General features: G+C 47.9%; 30 non-coding genes across 30 annotated transcripts; 7 read left to right on the top strand and 23 right to left on the bottom strand.

Moving 5' to 3' along the window:
- Nucleotides 1–68: 68 nt before the first annotated feature.
- Nucleotides 69–141, top strand: Trnav-cac (transfer RNA valine (anticodon CAC)). The gene has a single exon. It is a non-coding gene; the product is annotated as a tRNA-Val (tRNA).
- A 256-nt stretch (nt 142–397) lies between these two features.
- On the bottom strand, nt 398–469 carry Trnaq-cug (transfer RNA glutamine (anticodon CUG)). The gene has a single exon. It is a non-coding gene; the product is annotated as a tRNA-Gln (tRNA).
- Nucleotides 470–509: 40 nt separating this feature from the next.
- On the bottom strand, nt 510–582 carry Trnav-uac (transfer RNA valine (anticodon UAC)). Its single transcript has one exon. It is a non-coding gene; the product is annotated as a tRNA-Val (tRNA).
- Nucleotides 583–810: 228 nt separating this feature from the next.
- Nucleotides 811–883, bottom strand: Trnam-cau (transfer RNA methionine (anticodon CAU)). The gene has a single exon. It is a non-coding gene; the product is annotated as a tRNA-Met (tRNA).
- Nucleotides 884–1014: 131 nt separating this feature from the next.
- Nucleotides 1015–1086, bottom strand: Trnaq-cug (transfer RNA glutamine (anticodon CUG)). The gene has a single exon. It is a non-coding gene; the product is annotated as a tRNA-Gln (tRNA).
- Nucleotides 1087–1782: 696 nt separating this feature from the next.
- Trnav-cac (transfer RNA valine (anticodon CAC)) lies at nt 1783–1855 on the top strand. The gene has a single exon. It is a non-coding gene; the product is annotated as a tRNA-Val (tRNA).
- Nucleotides 1856–2235: 380 nt separating this feature from the next.
- On the bottom strand, nt 2236–2308 carry Trnav-aac (transfer RNA valine (anticodon AAC)). Its single transcript has one exon. It is a non-coding gene; the product is annotated as a tRNA-Val (tRNA).
- A 90-nt stretch (nt 2309–2398) lies between these two features.
- On the top strand, nt 2399–2471 carry Trnav-cac (transfer RNA valine (anticodon CAC)). Its single transcript has one exon. It is a non-coding gene; the product is annotated as a tRNA-Val (tRNA).
- Nucleotides 2472–2535: 64 nt separating this feature from the next.
- Nucleotides 2536–2608, bottom strand: Trnam-cau (transfer RNA methionine (anticodon CAU)). Its single transcript has one exon. It is a non-coding gene; the product is annotated as a tRNA-Met (tRNA).
- Nucleotides 2609–2739: 131 nt separating this feature from the next.
- On the bottom strand, nt 2740–2811 carry Trnaq-cug (transfer RNA glutamine (anticodon CUG)). Its single transcript has one exon. It is a non-coding gene; the product is annotated as a tRNA-Gln (tRNA).
- A 40-nt stretch (nt 2812–2851) lies between these two features.
- Nucleotides 2852–2924, bottom strand: Trnav-uac (transfer RNA valine (anticodon UAC)). The gene has a single exon. It is a non-coding gene; the product is annotated as a tRNA-Val (tRNA).
- Nucleotides 2925–3354: 430 nt separating this feature from the next.
- Nucleotides 3355–3426, bottom strand: Trnaq-cug (transfer RNA glutamine (anticodon CUG)). Its single transcript has one exon. It is a non-coding gene; the product is annotated as a tRNA-Gln (tRNA).
- A 40-nt stretch (nt 3427–3466) lies between these two features.
- Trnav-aac (transfer RNA valine (anticodon AAC)) lies at nt 3467–3539 on the bottom strand. Its single transcript has one exon. It is a non-coding gene; the product is annotated as a tRNA-Val (tRNA).
- A 91-nt stretch (nt 3540–3630) lies between these two features.
- Trnav-cac (transfer RNA valine (anticodon CAC)) lies at nt 3631–3703 on the top strand. The gene has a single exon. It is a non-coding gene; the product is annotated as a tRNA-Val (tRNA).
- Nucleotides 3704–3971: 268 nt separating this feature from the next.
- Nucleotides 3972–4043, bottom strand: Trnaq-cug (transfer RNA glutamine (anticodon CUG)). The gene has a single exon. It is a non-coding gene; the product is annotated as a tRNA-Gln (tRNA).
- Nucleotides 4044–4083: 40 nt separating this feature from the next.
- Nucleotides 4084–4156, bottom strand: Trnav-uac (transfer RNA valine (anticodon UAC)). Its single transcript has one exon. It is a non-coding gene; the product is annotated as a tRNA-Val (tRNA).
- A 542-nt stretch (nt 4157–4698) lies between these two features.
- Nucleotides 4699–4771, bottom strand: Trnav-aac (transfer RNA valine (anticodon AAC)). The gene has a single exon. It is a non-coding gene; the product is annotated as a tRNA-Val (tRNA).
- A 430-nt stretch (nt 4772–5201) lies between these two features.
- Nucleotides 5202–5273, bottom strand: Trnaq-cug (transfer RNA glutamine (anticodon CUG)). Its single transcript has one exon. It is a non-coding gene; the product is annotated as a tRNA-Gln (tRNA).
- A 696-nt stretch (nt 5274–5969) lies between these two features.
- On the top strand, nt 5970–6042 carry Trnav-cac (transfer RNA valine (anticodon CAC)). The gene has a single exon. It is a non-coding gene; the product is annotated as a tRNA-Val (tRNA).
- A 380-nt stretch (nt 6043–6422) lies between these two features.
- On the bottom strand, nt 6423–6495 carry Trnav-aac (transfer RNA valine (anticodon AAC)). The gene has a single exon. It is a non-coding gene; the product is annotated as a tRNA-Val (tRNA).
- Nucleotides 6496–7039: 544 nt separating this feature from the next.
- Trnav-aac (transfer RNA valine (anticodon AAC)) lies at nt 7040–7112 on the bottom strand. The gene has a single exon. It is a non-coding gene; the product is annotated as a tRNA-Val (tRNA).
- A 432-nt stretch (nt 7113–7544) lies between these two features.
- Nucleotides 7545–7616, bottom strand: Trnaq-cug (transfer RNA glutamine (anticodon CUG)). The gene has a single exon. It is a non-coding gene; the product is annotated as a tRNA-Gln (tRNA).
- A 204-nt stretch (nt 7617–7820) lies between these two features.
- On the top strand, nt 7821–7893 carry Trnav-cac (transfer RNA valine (anticodon CAC)). The gene has a single exon. It is a non-coding gene; the product is annotated as a tRNA-Val (tRNA).
- Nucleotides 7894–7957: 64 nt separating this feature from the next.
- On the bottom strand, nt 7958–8030 carry Trnam-cau (transfer RNA methionine (anticodon CAU)). The gene has a single exon. It is a non-coding gene; the product is annotated as a tRNA-Met (tRNA).
- Nucleotides 8031–8161: 131 nt separating this feature from the next.
- Trnaq-cug (transfer RNA glutamine (anticodon CUG)) lies at nt 8162–8233 on the bottom strand. Its single transcript has one exon. It is a non-coding gene; the product is annotated as a tRNA-Gln (tRNA).
- A 40-nt stretch (nt 8234–8273) lies between these two features.
- Trnav-uac (transfer RNA valine (anticodon UAC)) lies at nt 8274–8346 on the bottom strand. Its single transcript has one exon. It is a non-coding gene; the product is annotated as a tRNA-Val (tRNA).
- Nucleotides 8347–8776: 430 nt separating this feature from the next.
- On the bottom strand, nt 8777–8848 carry Trnaq-cug (transfer RNA glutamine (anticodon CUG)). Its single transcript has one exon. It is a non-coding gene; the product is annotated as a tRNA-Gln (tRNA).
- Nucleotides 8849–8888: 40 nt separating this feature from the next.
- On the bottom strand, nt 8889–8961 carry Trnav-aac (transfer RNA valine (anticodon AAC)). Its single transcript has one exon. It is a non-coding gene; the product is annotated as a tRNA-Val (tRNA).
- Nucleotides 8962–9051: 90 nt separating this feature from the next.
- Trnav-cac (transfer RNA valine (anticodon CAC)) lies at nt 9052–9124 on the top strand. Its single transcript has one exon. It is a non-coding gene; the product is annotated as a tRNA-Val (tRNA).
- Nucleotides 9125–9392: 268 nt separating this feature from the next.
- Nucleotides 9393–9464, bottom strand: Trnaq-cug (transfer RNA glutamine (anticodon CUG)). Its single transcript has one exon. It is a non-coding gene; the product is annotated as a tRNA-Gln (tRNA).
- Between the last annotated feature and the right edge of the window lie 264 nt (nt 9465–9728).

Below are 9728 nucleotides of genomic sequence, written 5' to 3'. Positions count from 1 at the left end.
TTTGCTTTTTTCTCTAGCTATTTTAGCCTTGTATGGCTTTCCTTCGTCATCGGTTCCAAAATTCATTGGATTCCGTAGTGTAGCGGTTATCACGTGCGCTTCACACGCGCAAGGTCCTTGGTTCGAGCCCGGGCGGAATCATTGTCGAGTTGCTAGTTTTGTAATAGGCCTCAAACATTTGATTCACTGCGGCTTTTAAAAGCCTTGCCCTGTGTGAGGATCGAACTCACGACCTTCAGATTATGAGACTGAAGCGCTGCCTACTGCGCTAACAAGGCACTGATGCATTTCAGAAGAACGTTGTTATTACAATGTCTTCTTGCAAATGACTAAAATATTTGAAGTGCCGTTGCTTCCAAACGCCCAATAGGTGCTTCCGAGGCACAAATAACGGCACAGGTTCCACCGAGACTTGAACTCGGATCGCAGGATTCAGAGTCCTGAGTGCTAACCATTACACCATGGAACCTACAGAGGCTCTTCCGAGGTTCACTTCGCGGAAACATCAATGATTCCGCCCGGGATCGAACCGGGGACCTTGCGCGTGTAAAGGGCACGTGATAACCACTACACTACGGAATCTGGCAACTAACAAGCGACATGTTTTTGCTTTTTTCTCTAGCTATTTTAGCCTTGTATTGCTTTCCTTCGTCATAGGTGCCAAAATTCATTGGATTCCATAGTGTAGCGGTTTTCACGTGCGCTTCACACGCGCAAGGTCCCCGGTTCGAACACGGGCGGAATCATTGTTCAGTTGCTAGTTTTGTAATAGGCGTCAAACATTTGACTCACTGCGGCTTTTAAAAGCCTTGCCCTGTGTGAGGATCGAACTCACGACCTTCAGATTATGAGACTGACGCGCTGCCTACTGCGCTAACAAGGCACTGTGCCCTAATCTGATGCATTTCAGAAGAACGTTGTTATTACAATGTCTTCTTGCAAATGACTAAAATATTTGAAGTGCCGTTGCTTCCAAACGCCCAATAGGTGCTTCCGAGGCACAAATAACGGCACAGGTTCCACCGAGACTTGAACTCGGATCGCAGGATTCAGAGTCCTGAGTGCTAACCATTACACCATGGAACCTACAGAGGCTCTTCCGAGGTTCGCTTCGCGGAAACATCAATGATTCCGCCCGGGCTCGAACCGGGGACCTTGCGCGTGTAAAGCGCACGTGATAACAACTACACACCGAAATCTGGCAACTAACAAGCGACATGTTTTTGCTTTTTTCTCTAGCTATTTTAGCCTTGTATTGCTTTCCTTCGTCATAGGTTCCAAATTTGATTGGATTCCGTAGTGTAGCGGTTATCACGTGCGCTTCACACGCCCAAGGTCCCCGGTTCGAGCACGGGCGGAATCATTGTTGAGTTGCTAGTTTTGTAATAGGCGTCAAACATTTGATTCACTGCGGCTTTTAAAAGCCTTGCCCTATGTGAGGATCGAACTCACGACCTTCAGATTATGAGACTGACGCGCTGCCTACTGCGCTAACAAGGCACTGTGCCCTACTCCGATGCATTTCAGAAGAACGTTCTTAATACAATGTCTTCTTGCAAATGACTAAAATATTTGATGTGCCGTTGCTTCCAAACGCCCAATAGGTGCTTCCGAGGCACAAATAACGGCACAGGTTCCACCGAGACTTGAACTCGGATCGCAGGATTTAGAGTCCTGAGTGCTAACCATTACACCATGGAACCTACAGAGGCTCTTCCGAGGTTTGCTTCGCGGAAACATCAATGATTCCGCCCGGGCTCGAATAGGTTCCAAAATTCATTGGATTCCGTAGTGTAGCGGTTATCACGTGCGCTTCACACGCGCAAGATCCCCGGTTCGAGCCCGGGCGGAATCATTGTTGAGTTGCTAGTTTTGTAATAGGCGTCAAACACTTGATTCATTGCAGCTTTTAAAAGCCTTGCCCTGTGTGAGGATCGAACTCACGACTTTCAGATTATGAGACTGACGCGCTGCCTACTGCGCTAACAAGGCACTGTGCCCTAATCCGATGCATTTCAGAAGAACGTTGTTATTACAATGTCTTCTTGCAAATGACTAAAATATTTCAAGTGCCGTTGCTTCCAAACGCCCAATAGGTGCTTCCGAGGCACAACTAACGGCACAGGTTCCACCGAGACTTGAATTCGGATCGCAGGATTCAGAGTCCTGAGTGCTAACCATTACACCATGGAACCTACAGAGGCTCTTCCGAGGTTCGCTTCGCGGAAACATCAATGATTCCGCCCGGGCTCGAACCGCGGACCTTGCGCGTGTTAAGCGCACGTGATAACCACTATACTACGGAATCTGGCAACTAAAAGCGACATGTTTTTGCTTTTTTCTCTAACTATTTTAGCCTTGTATTTCTTTCCTTCGTCATAGGTTCCAAAATTCATTGGATTCCGTAGTGTAGCGGTTATCACGTGCGCTTCACACGCGCAAGGTCCCCGGTTCGAGCCCGGCCGGAATCATTGTTGAGTTGCTAGTTTTGTAATAGGCGTCAAACATTTGATTCACTGCGGCTTTTAAAAGCCTTGCCCTGTGTGAGGATCGAACTCACGACCTTCAGATTATGAGACTGACGCGCTGCCTACTGCGCTAACAGGGCACTGTGCCCTAATCTGATGCATTTCAGAAGAACGTTGTTATTACAATGTCTTCTTGCAAATGACTAAAATATTTGAAGTGCCGTTGCTTCCAAACGCCCAATAGGTGCTTCCGAGGCACAAATAACGGCACAGGTTCCACCGAGACTTGAACTCGGATCGCAGGATTCAGAGTCCTGAGTGCTAACCATTACACCATGGAACCTACAGAGGCCCTTCCGAGGTTCGATTCGCGGAAACATCAATGATTCCGCCCGGGCTCGAACCAGGGACCTTGCGCGTGTAAAGCGCACGTGATAACCACTACACTACGGAATCTGGCAACTAACAAGCGACATGTTTTTGCTTTTTCTCTAGCTATTTTAGCCTTGTATTGCTTTCCTTCGTCATCGGTTCCAAAATTCATTGGATTCCGTAGTGTAGCGGTTATCACGTGCGCTTCACACGCCCAAGGTCCCCGGTTCGAGCCCGGGCGGAATCATTGTTGAGTTGCTAGTTTTGTAATAGGCGTCAAACACTTGATTCATTGCAGCTTTTAAAAGCCTTGCCCTGTGTGAGGATCGAACTCACGACTTTCAGATTATGAGACTGACGCGCTGCCTACTGCGCTAACAAGGCACTGTGCCCTAATCCGATGCATTTCAGAAGAACGTTGTTATTACAATGTCTTTTTGCAAATGCTAAAATATTTCAAGTGCCGTTGCTTTCAAACGCCCAATAGGTGCTTCCGAGGCACAACTAACGGCACAGGTTCCACCGAGACTTGAACTCGGATCGCAGGATTCAGAGTCCTGAGTGCTAACCATTACACCATGGAACCTGCAGAGGCTCTTCCGAGGTTCGCTTCGCGGAAACATCAATGATTCCGCCCGGGCTCGAACCGCGGACCTTGCGCGTGTTAAGCGCACGTGATAACCACTATACTACGGAATCTGGCAACTAAAAAGCGACATGTTTTTGCTTTTTTCTCTAACTATTTTAGCCTTGTATTTCTTTCCTTCGTCATAGGTTCCAAAATTCATTGGATTCCGTAGTGTAGCGGTTATCACGTGCGCTTCACACGCGCAAGGTCCCCGGTTCGAGCCCGGCCGGAATCATTGTTGAGTTGCTAGTTTTGTAATAGGCGTCAAACATTTGATTCACTGCGGCTTTTAAAAGCCTTGCCCTGTGTGAGGATCGAACTCACGACCTTCAGATTATGAGACTGACGCGCTGCCTGCTGCGCTAACAGGGCACTGTGCCCTAATCTGATGCATTTCAGAAGAACGTTGTTATTACAATGTCTTCTTGCAAATGACTAAAATATTTGAAGTGCCGTTGCTTCCAAACGCCCAATAGGTGCTTCCGAGGCACAAATAACGGCACAGGTTCCACCGAGACTTGAACTCGGATCGCAGGATTCAGAGTCCTGAGTGCTAACCATTACACCATGGAACCTACAGAGGCCCTTCCGAGGTTCGATTCGCAGAAACATCAATGATTCCGCCCGGGCTCGAACCAGGGACCTTGCGCGTGTAAAGCGCACGTGATAACCACTACACTACGGAATCTGGCAACTAACAAGCGACATGTTTTTGCTTTTTCTCTAGCTATTTTAGCCTTGTATTGCTTTCCTTCGTCATCGGTTCCAAAATTCATTGGATTCCGTAGTGTAGCGGTTATCACGTGCGCTTCACACGCCCAAGGTCCCCGGTTCGAGCCCGGGCGGAATCATTGTTGAGTTGCTAGTTTTGTAATAGGCGTCAAACACTTGATTCATTGCAGCTTTTAAAAGACTTGCCCTGTGTGAGGATCGAACTCACGACTTTCAGATTATGAGACTGACGCGCTGCCTACTGCGCTAACAAGGCACTGTGCCCTAATCCGATGCATTTCAGAAGAACGTTGTTATTACAATGTCTTTTTGCAAATGCTAAAATATTTCAAGTGCCGTTGCTTCCAAACGCCCAATAGGTGCCTCCGAGGCACAACTAACGGCACAGGTTCCACCGAGACTTGAACTCGGATCGCAGGATTCAGAGTCCTGAGTGCTAACCATTACACCATGGAACTTACAGAGGCTCTTCCGAGGTTCGCTTCGCGGAAACATCAATGATTCCGCCCGGGCTCGAACCGGGGACCTTGCGCGTGTTAAACGCACGTGATAACCACTACACTACGGAATCTGGCAACTAACAAGCGATATGTTTTTGCTTTTTTCTCTAGCTATTTTAGCCTTGTATTGCTTCCTTCGTCATCGGTTCCAAAAATGCCTTGGATTCCGTATTGTAGCGGTTATCACGTGCGCTTCACACGCGCAAGGTCCCCGGTTCGAGCCCGGGCGGAATCATTGTTGAGTTGCTAGTTTTGTAATAGGCGTCAAACATTTGATTCACTGCGGCTTTTAAAAGCCTTGCCCTGTGTGGATCGAACTCACGACCTTCAGATTATGAGAATTACCTGCTGCCTACTGCGCTAACAAGGCGCTGTGCTCTAATCCGATGCATTTCAGAAGAACGTTGTTATTACAATGTCTTCTTGCAAATGACTGAAATATTTGAAGTGCCGTTGCTTCCAAACGCCCAATAGGTGCTTCCGAGGCACAACTAACGGCACAGGTTCCACCGAGACTTGAACTCGGATCGCAGGATTCAGAGTCCTGAGTGCTAACCATTACACCATGGAACCTACAGAGGCTCTTCCGAGGTTCGCTTCGCGGAAACATCAATGATTCCGCCCGGGCTCGAACCGGGGACCTTGCGCGTGTAAAGCGCACGTGATAACAACTACACACCGAAATCTGGCAACTAACAAGCGACATGTTTTTGCTTTTTTCTCTAGCTATTTTAGCCTTGTATTGCTTTCCTTCGTCATAGGTTCCAAATTTGATTGGATTCCGTAGTGTAGCGGTTATCACGTGCGCTTCACACGCCCAAGGTCCCCGGTTCGAGCCCGGGCGGAATCATTGTTGAGTTGCTAGTTTTGTAATAGGCGTCAAACATTTGATTCACTGCGGCTTTTAAAAGCCTTGCCCTATGTGAGGATCGAACTCACGACCTTCAGATTATGTGACTGACGCGCTGCCTACTGCGCTAACAAGGCACTGTGCCCTACTCCGATGCATTTCAGAAGAACGTTCTTAATACAATGTCTTCTTGCAAATGACTAAAATATTTGATGTGCCGTTGCTTCCAAACGCCCAATAGGTGCTTCCGAGGCACAAATAACGGCACAGGTTCCACCGAGACTTGAACTCGGATCGCAGGATTTAGAGTCCTGAGTGCTAACCATTACACCATGGAACCTACAGAGGCTCTTCCGAGATTTGCTTCGCGGAAACATCAATGATTCCGCCCGGGCGCGAATAGGTTCCAAAATTCATTGGATTCCGTAGTGTAGCGGTTATCACGTGCGCTTCACACGCGCAAGATCCCCGGTTCGAGCCCGGGCGGAATCATTGTTGAGTTGCTAGTTTTGTAATAGGCGTCAAACACTTGATTCATTGCAGCTTTTAAAAGCCTTGCCCTGTGTGAGGATCGAACTCACGACTTTCAGATTATGAGACTGACGCGCTGCCTACTGCGCTAACAAGGCACTGTGCCCTAATCCGATGCATTTCAGAAGAACGTTGTTATTACAATGTCTTCTTGCAAATGACTAAAATATTTCAAGTGCCGTTGCTTCCAAACGCCCAATAGGTGCTTCCGAGGCACAACTAACGGCACAGGTTCCACCAGGACTTGAACTCGGATCGCAGGATTCAGAGTCCTGAGTGCTAACCATTACACCATGGAACCTACAGAGGCTCTTCCGAGGTTCGCTTCGCGGAAACATCAATGATTCCGCCCGGGCTCGAACCGGGGACCTTGCGCGTGTTACGCGCACGTGATAACCACTATACTACGGAATCTGGCAACTAAAAAGCGACATGTTTTTGCTTTTTTCTCTAGCTATTTTAGCCTTGTATTTCTTTTCTTCGTCATAGGTTCCAAAATTCATTGGATTCCGTAGTGTAGCGGTTATCACGTGCGTTTCACACGCGCAAGGTCCCCGGTTCGAGCCCGGCCGGAATCATTGTTGAGTTGCTAGTTTTGTAATAGGCGTCAAACACTTGATTCATTGCAGCTTTTAAAAGCCTTGACCTGTGTGAGGATCGAACTCACGACTTTCAGATTATGAGACTGACGCGCTGCCTACTGCGCTAACAAGGCACTGTGCCCTAATCCGATGCATTTCAGAAGAACGTTGTTATTACAATGTCTTCTTGCAAATGACTAAAATATTTCAAGTGCCGTTGCTTCCAAACGCCCAATAGGTGCTTCCGAGGCACAACTAACGGCACAGGTTCCACCAGGACTTGAACTCGGATCGCAGGATTCAGAGTCCTGAGTGCTAACCATTACACGATGGAACCTACAGAGGCTCTTCCGAGGTTCGCTTCGCGGAAACATCAATGATTCCGCCCGGGCTCGAACCGGGGACCTTGCGCGTGTTACGCGCACGTGATAACCACTATACTACGGAATCTGGCAACTAAAAAGCGACATGTTTTTGCTTTTTTCTCTAGCTATTTTAGCCTTGTATTTCTTTTCTTCGTCATAGGTTCCAAAATTCATTGGATTCCGTAGTGTAGCGGTTATCACGTGCGTTTCACACGCGCAAGGTCCCCGGTTCGAGCCCGGCCGGAATCATTGTTGAGTTGCTAGTTTTGTAATAGGCGTCAAACACTTGATTCATTGCAGCTTTTAAAAGCCTTGACCTGTGTGAGGATCGAACTCACGACTTTCAGATTATGAGACTGACGCGCTGCCTACTGCGCTAACAAGGCACTGTGCACTAATCCGATGCATTTCAGAAGAACGTTGTTATTACAATGTCTTCTTGCAAATGAATAAAATATTTCAAGTGCCGTTGCTTCCAAACGCCCAATAGGTGCTTCCGAGGCACAACTAACGGCACAGGTTCCACCGAGACTTGAACTCGGATCGCAGGATTCAGAGTCCTGAGTGCTAACCATTACACCATGGAACCTACAGAGGCTCTTCCGAGGTTCGCTTCGCGGAAACATCAATGATTCCGCCCGGGCTCGAACCGCGGACCTTGCACGTGTTAAGCGCACGTGATAACCACTATACTACGGAATCTGGCAACTAAAAAGCGACATGTTTTTGCTTTTTTCTCTAACTATTTTAGCCTTGTATTTCTTTCCTTCGTCATAGGTTCCAAAATTCATTGGATTCCGTAGTGTAGCGGTTATCACGTGCGCTTCACACGCGCAAGGTCCCCGGTTCGAGCCCGGCCGGAATCATTGTTGAGTTGCTAGTTTTGTAATAGGCGTCAAACATTTGATTCACTGCGGCTTTTAAAAGCCTTGCCCTGTGTGAGGATCGAACTCACGACCTTCAGATTATGAGACTGACGCGCTGCCTACTGCGCTAACAGGGCACTGTGCCCTAATCTGATGCATTTCAGAAGAACGTTGTTATTACAATGTCTTCTTGCAAATGACTAAAATATTTGAAGTGCCGTTGCTTCCAAACACCCAATAGGTGCTTCCGAGGCACAAATAACGGCACAGGTTCCACCGAGACTTGAACTCGGATCGCAGGATTCAGAGTCCTGAGTGCTAACCATTACACCATGGAACCTACAGAGGCCCTTCCGAGGTTCGATTCGCGGAAACATCAATGATTCCGCCCGGGCTCGAACCAGGGACCTTGCGCGTGTAAAGCGCACGTGATAACCACTACACTACGGAATCTGGCAACTAACAAGCGACATGTTTTTGCTTTTTCTCTAGCTATTTTAGCCTTGTATTGCTTTCCTTCGTCATCGGTTCCAAAATTCATTGGATTCCGTAGTGTAGCGGTTATCACGTGCGCTTCACACGCCCAAGGTCCCCGGTTCGAGCCCGGGCGGAATCATTGTTGAGTTGCTAGTTTTGTAATAGGCGTCAAACACTTGATTCATTGCAGCTTTTAAAAGCCTTGCCCTGTGTGAGGATCGAACTCACGACTTTCAGATTATGAGACTGACGCGCTGCCTACTGCGCTAACAAGGCACTGTGCCCTAATCCGATGCATTTCAGAAGAACGTTGTTATTACAATGTCTTTTTGCAAATGCTAAAATATTTCAAGTGCCGTTGCTTCCAAACGCCCAATAGGTGCTTCCGAGGCACAACTAACGGCACAGGTTCCACCGAGACTTGAACTCGGATCGCAGGATTCAGAGTCCTGAGTGCTAACCATTACACCATGGAACCTACAGAGGCTCTTCCGAGGTTCGCTTCGCGAAAACATCAATGATTCCGCCCGGGCTCGAACCGGGGACCTTGCGCGTGTTAAACGCACGTGATAACCACTACACTACGGAATCTGGCAACTAACAAGCGATATGTTTTTGCTTTTTTCTCTAGCTATTTTAGCCTTGTATTGCTTCCTTCGTCATCGGTTCCAAAATGCCTTGGATTCCGTAGTGTAGCGGTTATCACGTGCGCTTCACACGCGCAAGGTCCCCGGTTCGAGCCCGGGCGGAATCATTGTTGAGTTGCTAGTTTTGTAATAGGCGTCAAACATTTGATTCACTGCGGCTTTTAAAAGCCTTGCCCTGTGTGTGGATCGAACTCACGACCTTCAGATTATGAGAATTACCTGCTGCCTACTGCGCTAACAAGGCGCTGTGCCCTAATCTGATGCATTTCAGAAGAACGTTGTTATTACAATGTCTTCTTGCAAATGACTGAAATATTTGAAGTGCCGTTGCTTCCAAACGCCCAATAGGTGCTTCCGAGGCACAACTAACGGCACAGGTTCCACCGAGACTTGAACTCGGATCGCAGGATTCAGAGTCCTGAGTGCTAACCATTACACCATGGAACCTACAGAGGCTCTTCCGAGGTTCGCTTCGCGGAAACATCAATGATTCCGCCCGGGCTCGAACCGGGGACCTTGCGCGTGTTAAGCGCACGTGATAACCACTAAAATACGGAATCTGGCAACTAAAAAGCGACATGTTTTTGCTTTTTTCTCTAGCTATTTTAGCCTTGTATTTCTTTCCTTCGTCATAGGTTCCAAAATTCATTGGATTCCGTAGTGTAGCGGTTATCACGTGCGCTTCACACGCCCAAGGTCCCCGGTTCGAGC

Source organism: Hydractinia symbiolongicarpus, chromosome 7 (assembly GCF_029227915.1).
Source record: "Hydractinia symbiolongicarpus strain clone_291-10 chromosome 7, HSymV2.1, whole genome shotgun sequence".
In the NCBI taxonomy this organism is placed as follows: Eukaryota; Metazoa; Cnidaria; class Hydrozoa; order Anthoathecata; family Hydractiniidae; genus Hydractinia; species Hydractinia symbiolongicarpus.
The sequence above is the reverse complement of the archived record's forward strand: the minus strand, read 5'-3'. Positions and strand labels throughout refer to the sequence as shown.